The sequence below is a fragment of the Lutra lutra genome, chromosome 2 (genome assembly GCF_902655055.1).
Source record: "Lutra lutra chromosome 2, mLutLut1.2, whole genome shotgun sequence".
In the NCBI taxonomy this organism is placed as follows: Eukaryota; Metazoa; Chordata; class Mammalia; order Carnivora; family Mustelidae; genus Lutra; species Lutra lutra.
The window spans coordinates 162365109-162382263 of NC_062279.1; the positions used below are offsets into that span (position 1 = coordinate 162365109).

Genomic DNA, 17155 nt, shown 5'->3' on the forward strand with positions numbered 1-17155 from the left:
AAGTTCAGAATTTTTTATCTTTAGGATAGTAAAGAAAAGTTTGTTGGGAAGGTAATGGTTTAAATCATGGATAAATTTAACAGACATACACTAGTGCAGTATGTAATTTTTATCACTTAGGCTATCTTATGTTAAAATCCTTTTGATACGTCAGCAGTTAAATTCTAAATGGAATTTAGTTATTAAACCTAAGACAAAACTGCTTTATGTTAAATTCCAGTCTGTAATGACAGTGATCTAATCAAGTTTCTAGGTAAAGTAGGCAGTTTATAAACCAAGGTAGTTATTCACTTCAACCAGGTATTTTATGTCTGATGGCACACAGTAGTGTCTGCTCTCCAAAAAAGATCTTTTCTGACATAATGGGTTAGAGATGATATTCGATACATTGTTTACGAAATGTAATTCTCTATAATATTTGCTACTTCTACTCAAAATACCTTTTTTGGGGTAGCATTTGAGCATCTGTTTTGTTTTAACTCCACTCAGGATTCTTGATCCACAGCTAGGGTTGAGAACTCCTAGGAAGGGTTTATAGCTTAGTGGTTAAGAGCTTAGACTTGGGGGCCAACTGACCTGTGTTTCAGATCTAACACTTAACTTTATTGTTTTAACAGGGTATAAAAATGATCTAGAAAAAAAGTTTAAATTTGTATATTAAAAATATAATAACATAAACATACACATATATGATTTATGTTAATGCATTTTATATGTGTGTGTATATAAAATATGTATGTATCTCTATATAAATGTCTGCCTATCTCAATAAATTATACACACAGGAAGCCAGTGTTAGACTAACAGTGGTGATGACTATTACATATCAGATCAGGAACTTGTTTATTTGGTGGAGGGGTGTAGGAGGGTGCTATTAAATATTTTTCTTCTCTTTAGTCTTACACATTCTCATATGATCTTCCTAGAGCTAAATAAACAATCACTATTTGATGTTTTCAATTCTTTCGGCTTTTTCTCATCAGTGAAAGGTGGCCAATAGAGACCTGTAATTTATCTATTGTCCTCTTAGCCTGCTGGGTTGATTTGTGTCTCTAAAGCTATGTTTTTCAAGTTGCAGGTTTCAACCCACTCATTAGTGGGTCAAGAAATCGATTCAGTGGGTTATGACCAGCATTAGGAATACATACTAGAATAGAAAATAAAATATCAGCATGCACTCAGTGTAGAAAAGATTATTTTAAAAATACTTTCAAGTTTTTAAAATGCAGAAATAAACAAAATATATACCCATTTATGTGTATGTTGATTGGGTTGTTTTAGTAGTTGCCTACCATAGTCACAGATGTCCCTCACAGGTACTGTTAGTTCTGTCTTGTTATGCCTTGCTAAGAAGTGACCAGGATAGGTTCCAGTTTGTGGCTTGTATTGGTACGCCATGCTCTTTATCACCTTCAAGGATCACCCTGCAATCCCCTTGCTTTGAAGTGAAGGTTATTACTGGAGAGTATCTAAGGAGTAGAGGAGAATAGGAGAACATAATAATAGCTTTTGGGTGGCATTAATCAAGTCTGTTTTATCAAATAGAGTGATGTACTAAACTGCCCCTTGGCATACATTCTGGTGTTTATCATCTAAAGATCTGTGTCTTCAGACTTCCATAGCAGCCCATTCTGGAGTCAGTGTAATAAGTTGTTGCCTTTCTCCCCTAATTAAGTGAAGCAGAAAAGAACAGAATAGCAGATGTCATGATTATATCCCACAGTATGGTTTTATAAAACTTTATTTCCAGGAGCATGTATATGTACTGAACTGCAGAGACCCAAGTTCTGGTAATGATGAGCTGAGAAACTAGATGAAAATCAGTCTTATAAATCGAGGTTGCCAAACTGACCTCAGTCAGAAAAGGCTTCAGATATCTAAAGCAGGATTATTAGCTCAGTAGTCTTACCTCTGACGGTAAGCTATATTTAATTAGATGTGAGACCTTGTTTTTGTTTTTTATTGTATTGTTGGTGCCCCAGCTTGCCCTGGTAAATATTTATAAAAGCTCATAGGTAAGAAATTTAGAATATTTCCTAGTTAAGGAGGAATTTACTCTTACTTTACATTGATGAAAGTGACCCATTCAATTAAAAGAAACCCCAAATCTGATAATATATACTAAAACCCACCCAATTCATTTTCCTAGTCCTTATATTTAAGACTTTTTCATGTAATAGGTGTTTCTTTAATCAGAAGGTAGGTAAAAAGTTTAATGTTGCAAAAAGATTAAGCATAAATCAGATATGTGACAATATTTTGGGTAGTTAAATGTTAGACCTTTTATTTATTTGTTTATTTATGATGAGTGCCTTTGCCTACCGCAGTGTCTTCATAACAGGCAGATTATCTGTTTTACAGATTTGTTGAAGATAATCACAGAGTTCCTAGTGAATATTTTAAAATAAATAAAGTTTCAAAGTAGGACAATATCAGCATATGTATGTTTTAGGATTGTGTCTAAAACACAGTTTTGTCCTCCTCGAAAACAATAAGAGAATGAAGATTTCTGGTAAATCGTTTCATAGCAATGGAATTTGTATATTAGTATTCTACACTTGGGAGTTGAAAAATGGAAGAAATCTTTGCCAGAATAGGAGGCCAAAAGATGATAAGCACAATTCATCTTTCTCTGCAAGTTCTTGGAATTTGAGTCAAGCATACATAGTTCCTGCTCTAAATTGGGTATGATGTACTAAACTTAGAAATCATGTTTTGAAATTACAGAAGATAAAGTAATAACCACCCCCCCAACCAGTGGATTAAGTACCCCGATGATGGTTGCTTATCTTTGCACCAGTATGTAAAGGCATATGTTGCTGGTGGTGAAGGGAGAAAACAAGAGCCCATGTATTCTATTACTTTGTTTTCCCCAAGCCTCTCCCCCGCCCACCAACCTGACGTCGCCTTCTCCCAGACTCTCCCAATTCTTCTTCCGCTTATCAACAGCATTGCTTGGCTTTTCAACATTATTTTAGCCCTGTTACTACGACCTCACCACTTGTTACCTCATGCTGCTTGTCCTGTTGAGAGTACAAGGTATCATGTTGTTACTTTGTGGCATTTGTTCTTCAGAACTGTGTCCCTCTAGCTTAGTTATCATCATGTGTGAGAATGAGAGCAACTTTTGTTGTTGTTGTTGTTGTTGTTTTGGTAGATTTTTCTTCCTAAAGTGTAGTTTAGAAAGAAACTAAACTACGTTCTAGTTTAGTTGGCCTAGAATGGAGATCAGTGGCCACAGATGGCACTCCAACCACACACCTAGGAGTAGAAGAAAGAACATATCACAAATTACTATGTTAATTATTACAAATGCTTCCAGTGTAGTTTTGGTTACTAAAAACAAGTTAAAAACCCTCTGGGAATGAAGATGAGCTGCTCGAGAGATTTTAAAAAGATGTTTTTGATTCTGAAAATAAAGTTTTAAAAATCTTTTGTGTAAATGTAGCATTATTAGCATTGGGCACTTTCTCAAGCTAATTTATATTTCATTACTTTGAAAAACAAAGCTCTTTTGCATTTGTCTGGTATCTGGGATATCTTATTAAAATAATACTTTAGAATCCCATCTCAAGCATGAACCTAATTGAAGAGTGGAATATGCTATACCAGTAATTGTTATGAAAATCAAGGAATATCGTCCTTTTCAAAAACACAACGAGGTCAGTTTATCTTGTAATATATTTTTTTAATGATTTATTTATTTAATTTAGGTTTTGGGGAGGAGAGTGTATGTAGGAGCTGGGGGAGGGGGTGAAGGAGAAGGAGATAATCTTTTTTTTTTTAAACAACAGTCAGTGTTTATTAATTCACATGTGTTCAGAATTTGGGGGCAGTTTAGTTGGGTGGGTTTTTAAAAAATTATTATTAACATATAATGTATTATTTGCCCCAGGGGTGCAGGTCTGTGAATCATCAGGCTTACACATTTCATAGCACTCACCGTAGCACATACCCTCCCCAGTGTCCATAACCCTATTCCTAGCTCTCCACCCCACAGCAACCCTCAAGTTTGTTTTGTGAGATTAAGAGTCTCTTATGGTTTTGTCTCCCTCCTGATCCCATCTTTTTTCATTTTTTCCTTCCCTACCCCCTGCAACCCCCTTCCCTGCCTCTCAAATTCCTCACATTAGAGAAATCATATAATTGTCTTTCTCTAATTGACTTATTTCACTCAGCATAATACCCTTTATTTAGTTCCATCCATGTTGTTGCAAATGGCAAGACTTCGTTTCTGTTGATGGCTGCATAGTATTCCATTGTGTATGTATACCACACCAAGAAGGAGAGACTCTTAAGGACTCTGCACTGAGCACGGAGCCTGACATGTGGCTTGATTTTGCCACCCCAGGGCCATGATCTGAGCTGAAATAAAGAGTCAGAGTCTTAACAGACTGAGCCACCCAGGCGTTCCTGTCTTGTAGTATTGAACTGGTAGGTGATTATGAGGAGAATATTCTGTAGGTGAGCCGGAAAGTGTGCACACATGCCAAAACTGTTGCTTAAATGAGGAGTAGTTGCACTGATCTGTGATGTAGCCAGGTTCTAACAGTTCAGAGTGAGTGAACTGCAGATACATTAGTGACAGCTTTCGTTGCCCCCATAAGTCTTCAGGCATTGCTTTAGCAACTATCATGTCAGCATATAGTCTTTAAAAATGATGACTGGAAATGTACTACTTCAGAAAATAGTGATCAGAAGGGACAACTGCGTACCCCCCCCCCATTCCTTGATTATTTATTATAAGGAATCCTGGGGGGGAACTCTTGGGGTGGTTGGATAGGACAAAGAGCATTTTCAAAGCACTTAATTTTGGTTGAGTGCTTTTGTGTTTCATTACAACAGTGGGTGGACAAAGGTGACTAAAAATGTGCTAGAAGTGCTGATGGTGGCAGCTAAGCAGCTAGATTAATCAATATGCATGAAATTTAGCTTTATTAAAACTCCGTTTTGGTTGAAATTCTTGTGGAAAAAGTAATCTGTGAGTGAGAACTTGTGACCTGGGGCAGGGATGGGGAAGATACAGTTACTATGTTATCAAACTGGAGTGACTTGAAACAGGTAAAACCCACTGAAGGCACTTTTGAAGTAAAAGCTATTGCTCCAGATGCTGGGAACCAATTTTCAATCGTACCCTCCCTACCTCGGCAGTTAAACACTTTGTTTTGTTGACTACCATATCCTCTGCCCCAAGACACTAACTGGTCATAGCAGGTACTTAGTAAATATTTGTCAAATGAATGAACTTTTGGTAACGTAGGTTATTAAGACATGCGTCTGTCCTGCCGTGGCAGTTTACCAATGGAGAGACTGAGTGGATATATCAGGAAGTAATCACATTTTGAAATGATTGTAACTTCTGCAGTTTTGTCATCAGTGAACTTTTTTATGAGTTAAATTGCCTATTAAAGACCAAGGAAATCTTTGGGACCCTGGGTGTCTCAGTCAGTTAAATGCCTGATTTTTTTATCTCAGCGCAGGTCTCGATCTCAGGGTCGTGAGTTCGCGCCCCACGTTGGGCTCCACGCTTCGATGTGGAGCTTACTTTAAAAAAAAAAAAAAGCGAGAAAGTCTTGAGTGGATAATAGCTAACATTTAATGAGTATTGGACTTACAAAATGCCACCTGCACCTCTCCAGTTTGTTAAAATTAACATTTGTATTTTATATATGTGGAGACTGAAACTCTAGAAAAACTGTGAAGGGGCTAGAGTTGTTTTTTTGTTGCAAAGACCTTGACTTCAGGGGAACAAAAGTTGGAAATAGTTTATACAATAATTCAACAGATTTTACTCACAATGGTAGATCTCCAAGTGTGAGATTTTTTTTTTAAATAGGGAAAGAATGATTGTGATCTGTGCTTGTATCACACAGAAGAAAAGCTCTGTATTTGAACTAAAACATTTCCATATTTGGGATTGACCAGATTTAGTTTGTTAGGAGGTGGACAGTTGCCCTTTTATGGCCACTAGACACTCCATCGCTTTTATTTCTCTTTAACTTGGTGGCTCTGGCACTTCCTCAAGCAATCCTTTTCTTTTTTACTGCTGTCTTGCATTCCGGTGTTCTCTCTCCTTTCTTCCCTTCTACCCTACAAGCTCCTCCCTCCCTCATTACATGCAGCCTGAAAAAACAAGAACATTTGTTCTCCGTTCCTCTTACTTAAAATAATATGTGAACAGTGCTTTCAAGTCCGAAAACTGGGCAGATCAAGTGAGAAATGAGGATGTTATGAAAATAATATAAAATACAGGTCCTAGCAAGTTGTCCAAAAGTCAAGAGGGCTGACCCCAGGACAAGTAGTGTTCCTCTTTCAGATTAAAAGATTTGTTGAGTATAATGACCAGACTAGTATGATTAATTCTTGAATACTAGAACCAAACCAAGGCACTGAGGGATAACCAGGGAAAAAAATAAAAAATCAATTTAAATGACTCCCCTTTAATTTTGGTTCTCATTCTGAAGTTCAAATTTATACTTAGAATTAAGGCTCTAACTCTAACTTCAGTCTTAAACTTTCCTTCATACCTAGGAACCACCATGGTTTTTTAAAAGCCCAGGCTGTTAAATGTATTAATTGCATCATTATATTGACATATATAATAGGTATTATATTAGTGTTTGATTATTGATATTACAGTGCAAAACTGCTTGGGTGAAATTGCTGAAGACATATACCTGGTATGTGTAAGTTTTCCTTTCAGTTAGTTTTAGACTCATCAAAACTACATGAAGGAACACGGACTTCTGAGGACTTCTTTTCAGGTGTATTGTTTTATTGTTTGTAGCTCCATTTAGGTCTTTTTTTTTTTTTTCTTCAAAGATTGTATTTATTTGCCAGAGACAGAGAGAAGACAGCGAGAGAAGGAACACAAGCAGGGGGAAGTGGGAGAGGGAGAAGCAGGCTTCCCGCTGAGCGGGGAGCCCGATGTGGGTCTTGATCCCAGACCCTGTGATCATGACCTGAGCCGAAGACAGATGCTTAACGACTGAGCCACCCAGGTGTCCCTCCATTTAGACCTTGATGTCACTTATAGAATCTGTCAGAAACTTGGACTTATCACTTTTTTGAAGTTGTGTATTGCTACTGTTGAGCAAGTAGTAACAGTAATGTTTATCAGGACACTTTCCATGGGAAAAGTAGTTTAATGAAGGTGAGAAAGTTGTCATCATCATAGGTTTTTGACTTGGGTAAAATAGTTCCTTTATCTCTGCATTGTAAAACTTGTAAATTTAATATCCGTTTATTTGGGAGACTATATATAATTTTTTTCTCCAATGTAGAAAATAATTTATTTTAGATTGATTTGTTCATAATTATTGTTTAATTCAAAGTAGTCTAAACATTAGAGTTTAAGACCTACTATTCCATAATTTTTTTTTCTGTTGCCTTTTTTCTCTTTTTTTAATAAATGACTTGCTATTCTGGTTTATTGGTTTAGTGAACACGCACTGTCTCTAGGCTTATATTTGAAAACTTCATGTTAATACTGTATACTCTTGAGTCAACATTAATGTGAATAATACAAGCTTGTAACTTTGACCATATTTCTCTGATGTGCACTTCTGCTATTAAAAAAAAAAAAAAAGATTATTCAGCATGAAAGTTATGGCCTGGAACAAAAATCCACTGTGCATGTTTAATTTATTGTGGAAACAAGTTGGCATTTTTTTCCCATTACAGGGATATTTAGTTATAATTCTTTAAAGGTTCTGTATTCCATTAATCCCTAGAGCTATTAACACTTCAGATTTTCCTGGTTTATTTAACCTTATGCCATTGTTTCATATTCTCTCATCCTTGAGATTCAACAGTTTTGGTTTGCTGGGAAATAGTTTACAGGTTAAAAAGTGATTTTTCTGAAACATTAAATAAATTTTCATATGATAGGCTGTTTGTTGAATGGAAAAAGCAAATAGGCATTAATTCTTCAGTGAACTAGGGGGCAAAGAAGTCCTTATTTGGGGAAGGCAAAGAAGATAAACAGTTTAAGGACCAGAGTGTGGGTCTCATTATCTTGACCTTAGAATGGTTGGTATGTAATTAGAAGTTGGGGAAGGTCCTACCTTCTGACTTTCTGAGCTTCAGTTTTCCTTTCTAAGTTTGAAAGAATGCCTGCCTCTCTTGTTGTTAATGAGAAGTAAATGAGAGCATATATTTGTTGTTATCTACTTTTCTCTTCTGATATATGAGGCTAGTTTAGGAAGCTGTGGATTAAGTAGTAACGAGAGCTTCATCGAACCTTATGGAATCAGGGAGTGGAAATGAAGATAATTTGAAATACAGTTGGTAACATTAGTCAGTGAATTGCTTGTGACAGAAGGCAAGAATGAGAAGAGGTCAATAATACTTATAACTGTAGAGAAGAGAAACTGCATGTCTTTTGGGAGCACAACAGATAGGGAAGTTGGTGAAAGGAATGTTAAGAATTAAGTCGTTACAGTGGAGTTTGAAGAAAAACATATCCTCTTATTTTCTCATTAGACAATTGGATGTCAGGCAGTTGACTGGACAGTCAGTTAGTAAATTAGCCCTAACAACAGCTTTGCAGTTTGCCTAATTTAAATTCATAGCACAGCAAAATACTGAGTAAATACATAGCATGAATGACCCTGATGGTGAGAGGTCAGCCTGCATCCATAAAAGGTGTTATCCCTGTTTTCTTCATTGCTACCCCTTAACTCCCAGAGCTTTTGCTCCTTCCTGGATTAGTGCTTCACCACCCCAAGTTCCTGGTGATTGATACTGCTAATCACTTCACGGCCATTCTCAGTGCAGCACCTTTCTTTTCGTCTGCGTTGGGCAGAGAGGCTCCTCAGGTGATGGTGAAGAGAATAAGGTGCTTGTAGCACCACCCAGGGTAAAATGGTTTGCTGCCAGATTGCAGCGTTGAGAACCCTGTACCCCTGTCTTTTGTGCTACTTTCCAGTGGGCGCCCCCCCCAACACTTCCTGAGAAGCTTGAGGGAGCAGATACTAGCTACTTGTCCTGTGTTGTTGGTCCTAGGGGTGGATGAAGGCAGTGCGACAGGGTAATGGCTTAGATATACTTCGGCAGAAAGCCATTCTTTAAGCTTTGAGTTGTGGTTAGGACCATCTCTTCATGGTGGTTTCGGCGTTACCACAAATGCGGGTTTATTTTAATATACATGTGACAACAGAAGGCAAAGTGAAAATGTGGAAGAAATATCATTTGGGTATTAACATTCAGGCAGAAAGGCATTTCTTTATTCATGCAATGGTGTTATAAAAAACATTTTGGGGGGGCACTTGGGTGGCACAGTTGGTTAAGTATCCAACTCTTGGTTTTAGCTCAGGTCATGATCTCAGAGTTGTAGGACAGATCCCTGTGTGGGGCTCTTCACTCCATGTGGAGTTTGCGTGGGTTTCTCTGTCCCTCTGTCCTCCCACATGCACATGTGGGTGTGCAAATGCTCCTTTTCTTTCTCTCAAATGAGTAAATCTTTAAAAAAAATTTTTTGGAAATCTGTTCCCTATTCCGAACATATGAATTTTGTTTTTATTATTTTTGTTTATTAAAATTCTCCATTTTAATTTGGTTTCCTGTTTTACATATTTTAAGATGATAATTGCCATCTCTTATTTTGCCCTTAGGGACAGGTTTCTTTGAAAGTGCTTAACTGAGTTACAAACCTGAGTCATAGGGACTCCTGGATAGCCCAGTCAGTTAAGCATACTTCGGCTCAGGTTATGATCTCCAGGGTTGTGGGATCCATCACCACCCCCGCCCCAGGGGCTCCCAAGGAGTCTGTTTCAGATTATCTGTCCCACTGCCCCTCCCCTACACTTGTGTACTTGCTCTCTTAAATAAACAAATGATATATTTAAAAACAAAAAAATAAACCCAAGTCAGAGCCTTACTTTTATGCGTTAGACTTTATTATGGCTATCCTATCCATAAATGTTCTGGTCTGGTTATTGGTTATTTAAAAGGAAAATAAAAGGCGGATGCACTGCTGAATTCAAATACTTGAGAATACCAGACTGTGTGTTCGAGATTTGGCTATTTAAGAAATTGGCCAAACATGGCTTGTTGGAGTTGGGCTAGTACTGTGTCTGTATATTTTCTAACAACAGAAAAAAAGAATGTAAAAGCTCTTTGTTAGCTGAAGATGTCTGTGTAGATTCTTGGTCCTTTTCAACTCAGAAAAAATGTACTTTGCAGAATTATGATTGATAGTGTAAATAGTAGAATCATGAAACTCTCATAGTTCCCATTGCGATTGTAACATTTGCCCTTGTGCAGGGAAAATGTAAGAGTAATTGTCCAATTTATGACATACATAGGTGTGCACACATGTCTGTCCATATGTGTGTAGTAGCTCAGGTATGACTGCCACAGTAGTTATCTTTAGATTTATCGAATTTTATGTATTTATAGCTTTAGACAGCATTTTTTACTTTTTAGTATTCAAAGAAAATTTTATCCTTTATAAAATTTAGTCAGTAGCTGAAATATTAGGAGGGTAATGAAAGAAGGTTTCTGAACTTTCAGGTTTTTTGTTGACCCCCTCACTGAAGCAAATCAAATCTTTTATCATAGAAAGTTTTAGAATCAGTTATTGCACTTTAAGAGTCTGTCATAAAAATTCATGCTCCAGGGGCACCTCCATGGCTCAGTCAGTTAAGCACCTGCCTTCAGCTCAGGTCATGATTTCCTGAGCCCCTTTTCATCAGTCTCCCTGCTCAACAGGGAGTCTGCTTCTCCTTCAGCTCCGCTCCTCCCACCTCTCATTGTCTCTCTCTCAAATAAATAAATAAAATAATCTTTTAAAGAAAACTTCATACCCAGGCACTCTCTTCACATGTTGGTATCTGGAATTGAACTATAATTAAATTCTATCTTAATGCAGAGCATATATGGAAACTCATGAACAAAGTTCATGTTATGTTTTGTTCAAAACAAGTACATTTTGAACAAAATTTACCATTATGTAAACTTGGGCAAGGTAGTTTCTAAGCTAATTTCTTCATCTGTGTAATGATAATAGCACCCACCTTATGAGACTGATAGGTGTATGAAGTTGAGATATGGGGGCACGGTTCCTAGCCTGTGCCAGTCTTCTACTAGCTGCTATTACAGTGTAATCTGTATGGTTAGGGACTGTGTTTCTTATTTGTTGCCATGTGTTGCATGTCTAGTGCAGTGCCTAACATATAGTAAGCACTTAAATATGTATTAAATGGTTAAAATAAAAAGGAACCATGGGACGCCTGAGTGGCTCCATGGGTCAAACGTCTGCCTTTAGCTCGGGGCATGATTCCAGGGTCCTGGGATCAAGTTCTGCATCAGGTTCCCTGCTCATCCGTGAGTCTGCTTTCCCCTCTGCCTGTCGCTCCTCCTGCTCGTGCACTCTGTCTCTGACATATAAATAAAATCTTAAAAAAATAATAAAAATAAAAAGGAAGCAGAATCTAGGAAAACAATTATACTCTTCCTCCTTCTTCTTTTCAGTTTTAAATGAGATAGGCAAAGGACGCCAATTTTAAAATTAATAATGGGAGCATTCCAATCCTAGTACATAATCAGTATTTTTCCATGACACTGCATGATTAGTGATTTTTTTAAAAGGCATAATCTTGTGATAGATGATTCGCCAAATAGAGGACCACAGATGATCCTGATTTTTTGCCTACTAAGCAGGAGAGAAGATTGTTGGAATATCTGATCTACAGTTTGGATGGTGAGGGAAGAAGACCAGTTTAGTTGGGACTTAAGTCCTCACTGGCATAATATTTTTAAAAAAAATTTTTTAAGATATTTATTTGACAGAGAGAGACACAAGAGAGGGAACATAAGCAGGGGAAGTGGGAGAGGGAGAAGCAGGCTTCTTGCTAAGCAGGGAGTCCTGTGTGGGACTCCATCCCAGGACCCTGGGATCATGACCTGGGTACATTTATACACATATGATTATAACGTTTTACCACTCTTGAACTTCATCAGCAATAATAATCAAAAGTCAGCAAGCATATATTGGAAACTTTGTCCATCATCTTAGCAGTATTGCTACATTCTCAGGTGTACTTTTTTTTTTTTTTTTAAAGATTTTATTTATTCATTTGACAGAGAGAAAGAGAGAGAGAGATCACAAGTAGGCAGAGAGGCAGGCAGAGAGAGAGGGCGGAAGCAGGCTCCCTGCTGAGCAGAGGGCCTGATGCGGGGCTTGATCCCAGGACCCTGAGACCATAACCTGAGCTGAAGGCAGAGGCTTAACCCACTGAGCCACCCAGGCGTCCCTCTCAGGTGTATTTTTATTAAGGAAGAGACACGGACATTTATGTACTGCCTGATTGCATGGTACTGCTTCTGAGGCTATTCTATTCCACGGGCAGAGTCAGGATTAAATTAGGAAGAGACCCATTGGACCTGACTTTTACAGGGAAACATTCTTTTCTTCTCCTGTTTCCTTTTCCATGTGATGTGTAATGCTTGGCCTCTCTCCTCTGTGTTTATCCTTTGATTCCTCACCAGGTACATGGAAAATTTTATTTTTAGAGTGTTAAGACTCCATATAGAGTCCAACTTTAAAATTGCGAGGTCTTTTGGCTTAATAGTTATTTTTTTTTTAATTGAAAATTACCCATTTTTCCATAGTTTGTTAATTCTTTGGAGGCAGGAACTTACTCTGAGAAACCTCCTGAAATGTAACTTACTTGTCTTCCTCATATCCTTTTCTATTAAAAATCTCCTTGGTCCTTTTTGCTGTGGGTTAAGCTTCCCTAACAGAAATCATCAATGGGTACTTCTTGGGGTTGTGACCTATCTCAGTGCCAAATGCGTCTTGTTCACTTGTCCTAGGCAGTGGTTAACAGGTAACTAGAGCCCTTTCCAGACAGATTTTATACACTAAATGTTGCATGTATTTCTAAGAGTAGAACCCGTGAAGGACAGGTGAAAAAAAAATCCTGTTATGGATGGTTGTATACTCCTATGGCTTTCCCCTTCTCCTTCAATTTTTGTTCATTCATTCATTCATTTAGAGGGAGAGCACACTAGAGCAGGGTTGGGGGAGAGGGACAAGCAGGCTCTGTGCTGAGCATGGAGCCCTCCTTAGAGCTCAGTCACAGCCTGAGTCAGAATCAAGAGTCTAGTGCTGACTGAGCCACCCAGGTGCTCCACTCTTATGGCCTTCTCAATTTCATTTTAGGTAGGGGGAAAATGTTTTTTACTTTGGCTGGCTTCTTCATTCCTTCCTTCCCTCCCTCCCTTCCTCCCTTGTCTTACTAGGGTTGGAAAAAATATTTAAGAGATGAGAGAAAAGTTAATACTTTTTCTGATTAATAACAGATTTATTTCTTCTGGCAAAAAAATTTTAGTTGAACACCTAGCCTTCAGAGAACTGACAGCCATTTAACATGCGCAACAGAAAATTTGTAGAGAGGGGGAAAAAATCTTCACTACTTAAAATTTGAGTTGGGGATGAGAAATAAAATGAGAAGTGTGTGGGAGAAAACTTTGTGACTTCATCTCATATACAGGCCAGTTGTCCATGATCACTTGTGGATTTTCTGTGAAAGATGTTTAGTCCTGAACAGTTTCTGATAGGTTGCTTGCGTGTTCTCTTTGCTGCCCTTCCTTGAAAGGTAGAGATTTTCAGATAAACTCCTTTCTTTCGTGTCTTCGCTTTAATAGTAGTAGGAACCATTTGTGTGTGTGTACACATGTGTACTTTTTTCTCTTTATATATACATATACTCCTCATTTGTTTTGGCACCTCGTTGTCTGTTTTTAAATTACTAGGCAGCTGTCACTTGACCTGGTACTAACATAGGACCCCTCAAAGCTAAGCCACTATCCCCCTGTAAGCCATAGGTGTGTTTTGTTTTGTTTTTTAAGTGAGATTATATGTTTTTTTTTTTTAAGATTTTATTTGTTGATTTGAGAGAGACAAAGCGAGAGAGACAAGTGGGAGGAGAGGGAGAAGCAGACTCCCACTGAGCAGGGAGTCTGATGTGGGGCCCAATCAATCCCAGGACCCTGGGATCATGACCTGGGCAGAAAGCAGACACTTATCCAACTGAGCCACCCAGGTTCTCAGTTATATGACTGACTGTAAGCCATAGCTTAAGGCAAAACTAAATGTATTTTTTTGTGTGGTAAAATATATAGAACCTATGGCTAGTGCTGTGAAATGTGTAAGCCTGATGATTCACAGATCTGCACCCATGGGGCAAATAATACATTATATGTTAATAAAAATAATTTAAAAAAATATATAGAGAACCTAAAATTAACCATTTCAGCTATTTTTAAGTGTACAGTTCAGTTGTAGTAAGTACATTTACATTATTGCACAGCCATTACCACCATCTGTCTCCAAAGCATTTTCATCATCCCAAACTGAAACTTTGTACTCATTAAATACTAGCTCTCCCCCAACCCATGCCCGCCTCCACCCCAGCTCCTGGCAACCACCATTCTACTTTTCTATGAACTTGATTGCTCTAGGCACCTTAAAGAAATGGAATCCTAGAACATTTGTCCTTTTGTGTCTGGCTTATTTAACTTAACATAATGTTTTCAAGGTCATCCACATGGTAGCATGTATCAGAATTTCCTTTTTTTAAGGCCAAATAATATTTCATTGTGTGTATATGCCACATTTGCCTCATCTCTTTATTCATTGGTGTAAACATTTGTGTTGTTTCCACCTTCTGGCTGTTGTATATATTGCTGCTCTTAGCACTGGTGTGCAAGTATGTGTTTGAGTCCCTGCTTTGACTTCTTTTGGGTTTATACCCAGAATTGGAATTGATGGATCAAGTAGTAATTGAGTGTTTAACTTTTGGAGGAACCACTATAGTGTTTTTTGCAGCAGCTGCACCATTTTATGTTCTCGTCAGCAATGTACAGGATTCCAGTTTCTGTGCATCATCTCCAACACTGTATTTTCTGTTATTGTTGATGATCGCCATCATAATGGGTGTAAAATGGTATCTCAGTATGGTTTTGATTTGCATTTTCCTAATGATTAGTGATGTTGGACATCTTTTCATGCTTATTAGCCTTTTGTTTATCTTCTTGGACAGATGTCTATTCAGGTCCTTTTCTCATTTTTTTTTCACTTTCCTATTTTTTTTTTAAAGAGTTTTTATTTAACAGAGAGACACAGTGAGAGAGGGAACACAGCAGGGGGGTGTGGGAGAGAGAGAAGCAGGCTTCCCACCCAGCAGGAAGCCCGATGTAGGCCCTGATCCCAGAACTCTGAGACCATGACCTGAGCCGAAGGCAGATGCCTAACGACTGAGCCACCCAGGCACCCTTCCTTTCCTATTTTTAAATTAGGTTTTTTGTTGTTGATTTAGAAGTGTTCTTTTTATATTCTGGGTATCAGTTATATGAGGTGGATGGTTATTTACATTTCTTTCTTTCTTTTTTTAAGATTTTATTTATTTATTTGACAGAGAAAGAGCGAGAGAGAGGGAACACAAGCAAGGGGAGTGGAAGAGGGAGAAGCAGGCTTCCTGCTGAGCAGGGAGCCTGATGTGGGGCTCGATCCCAGGACCCTAGGACCATGCCCTGAGCTGAAGGCAGATGCTGAACGACTGAGCCACCCAAGAGCCCCTATTTACATTTATTTCTAAACCAGTATACATAGGTATTTGTCTTGAAGGATCCATTTCAGTTTTACTGTATTTATTAGAGTAAATATCATTGAGTAATCCAGCCTTGACGAAGTAGTGGTTTTATTGGGTGTTCGTGCAGTGCCAGGCACTCTTTTAAGATGCTATACACATATGAACATTTTAAATTCTTACAAGAATCCTATATGGAAGTACTTTTTTTTTTTTTTTAAAGATTTTATTTATTTATTTGACAGACAGAGATCCAAGTAGGCAGAAAGACAGGCAGAGAGAGAGAGGAGGAAGCAGGCTTCCCAATGAGCAGAGAACCTGATGTGGGACTCGATCCCAGGACCCTGAGATCATGACCTGAGCTGAAGGCAGAGGCATTAACCTACTGAGCCACCCAGGCACCCCTATGGAAGTACTTTTATCTGTGTTTTCAATTGAGGGAATGGAGACATAGAGTTTAAGTAACTTCCATTAGTTTGTATTAAAGCCAATACAACTCCTGTATTTAAGCAACCCAGCTCCTGAACCACAGCACTTGGTTTACCTTTCCCGTATACGTTACATTTTGTGTTCTCATCAGATGACACTTTCACTTCTTCAACATTGCCTTAAAAGGTAGTTCATAAGGTCAGGTAAAGTGTCTAAAGGAGTTCTTAACAAAAATTAAACAGATAGTTAAGATCGAAACCTATTTAAACTTCTTTTAAGTTGCATTGTATTTCCCTTTGTGGAAGTATATGTTTTCCACAGGGTGTGAATTTCTTTATTTGAAGTGGGCATATTTTTTCTAAAGTAGCCTGCTCAGTGAAATTTGCGGAGACAATTTTTTTTTAGTAAATTTTTAACTTGTATGCCTTTTCCTTTTTTTATTTTAAGGTGGCTGTGTTCTTAACTTGGTTTGAGTTGATTTCTAGGGGATGCAATTTCATTTGCTATTTACCTAAATCAAACAATTAGTAAAGAATAAGACACCTGTTTAATTGTATAATGCATTGTAGAGCAAAATGGAATTTTTGCCAGTATCACAGATAGTAATAGTGGCATTATCACAGATAGTTTTGTGTGTAGGGTATATGTATTATCACATTATCACAGATAATTTTGTGTGTAGGGTATATGTATTGTTTTAAATGTGCGCTTGGGGTAGAGGATGAAAATGTAGATCTTATTTCCTCATTGAAAAATGAATGCTCATTACTGGATCATTTTTTTGTTAGATGTATATAGCTATGACTGGGAGGTAATAGGTAATCAGCAGTCTATTCCTGATTTTACACATGGAATTTAAAAATTTTTTGTTTATACAGACAACGCTTTATTCAGTATCTTGGTATGCATATTTGTCTACCTATATAATAAATTTCCAGAATCAAATGGCTAGGAATTCAAAGTAATTGACATCTAGAATTATAATAGACATTGTTAAAATGTCTTCCAAAATGATTGCACAATTTTAAACTCCCAACAGTGCATGAGATTTCCTGTTTCTCCACTTGTACACTAGCATTATCAAACTTTACATCTACAGTAAGCGAACCTTGCATAATTGTCGTGAGAAC

General features: G+C 37.7%; 1 protein-coding gene across 4 annotated transcripts in view; it reads left to right on the forward strand.

The window, feature by feature from the left end:
* The window catches only part of RBPJ (recombination signal binding protein for immunoglobulin kappa J region), a 108393-nt gene that overhangs the window by 38386 nt on the left and 52852 nt on the right, over positions 1 to 17155 (forward strand). The gene's annotated exons all lie outside the window — the stretch shown is intronic.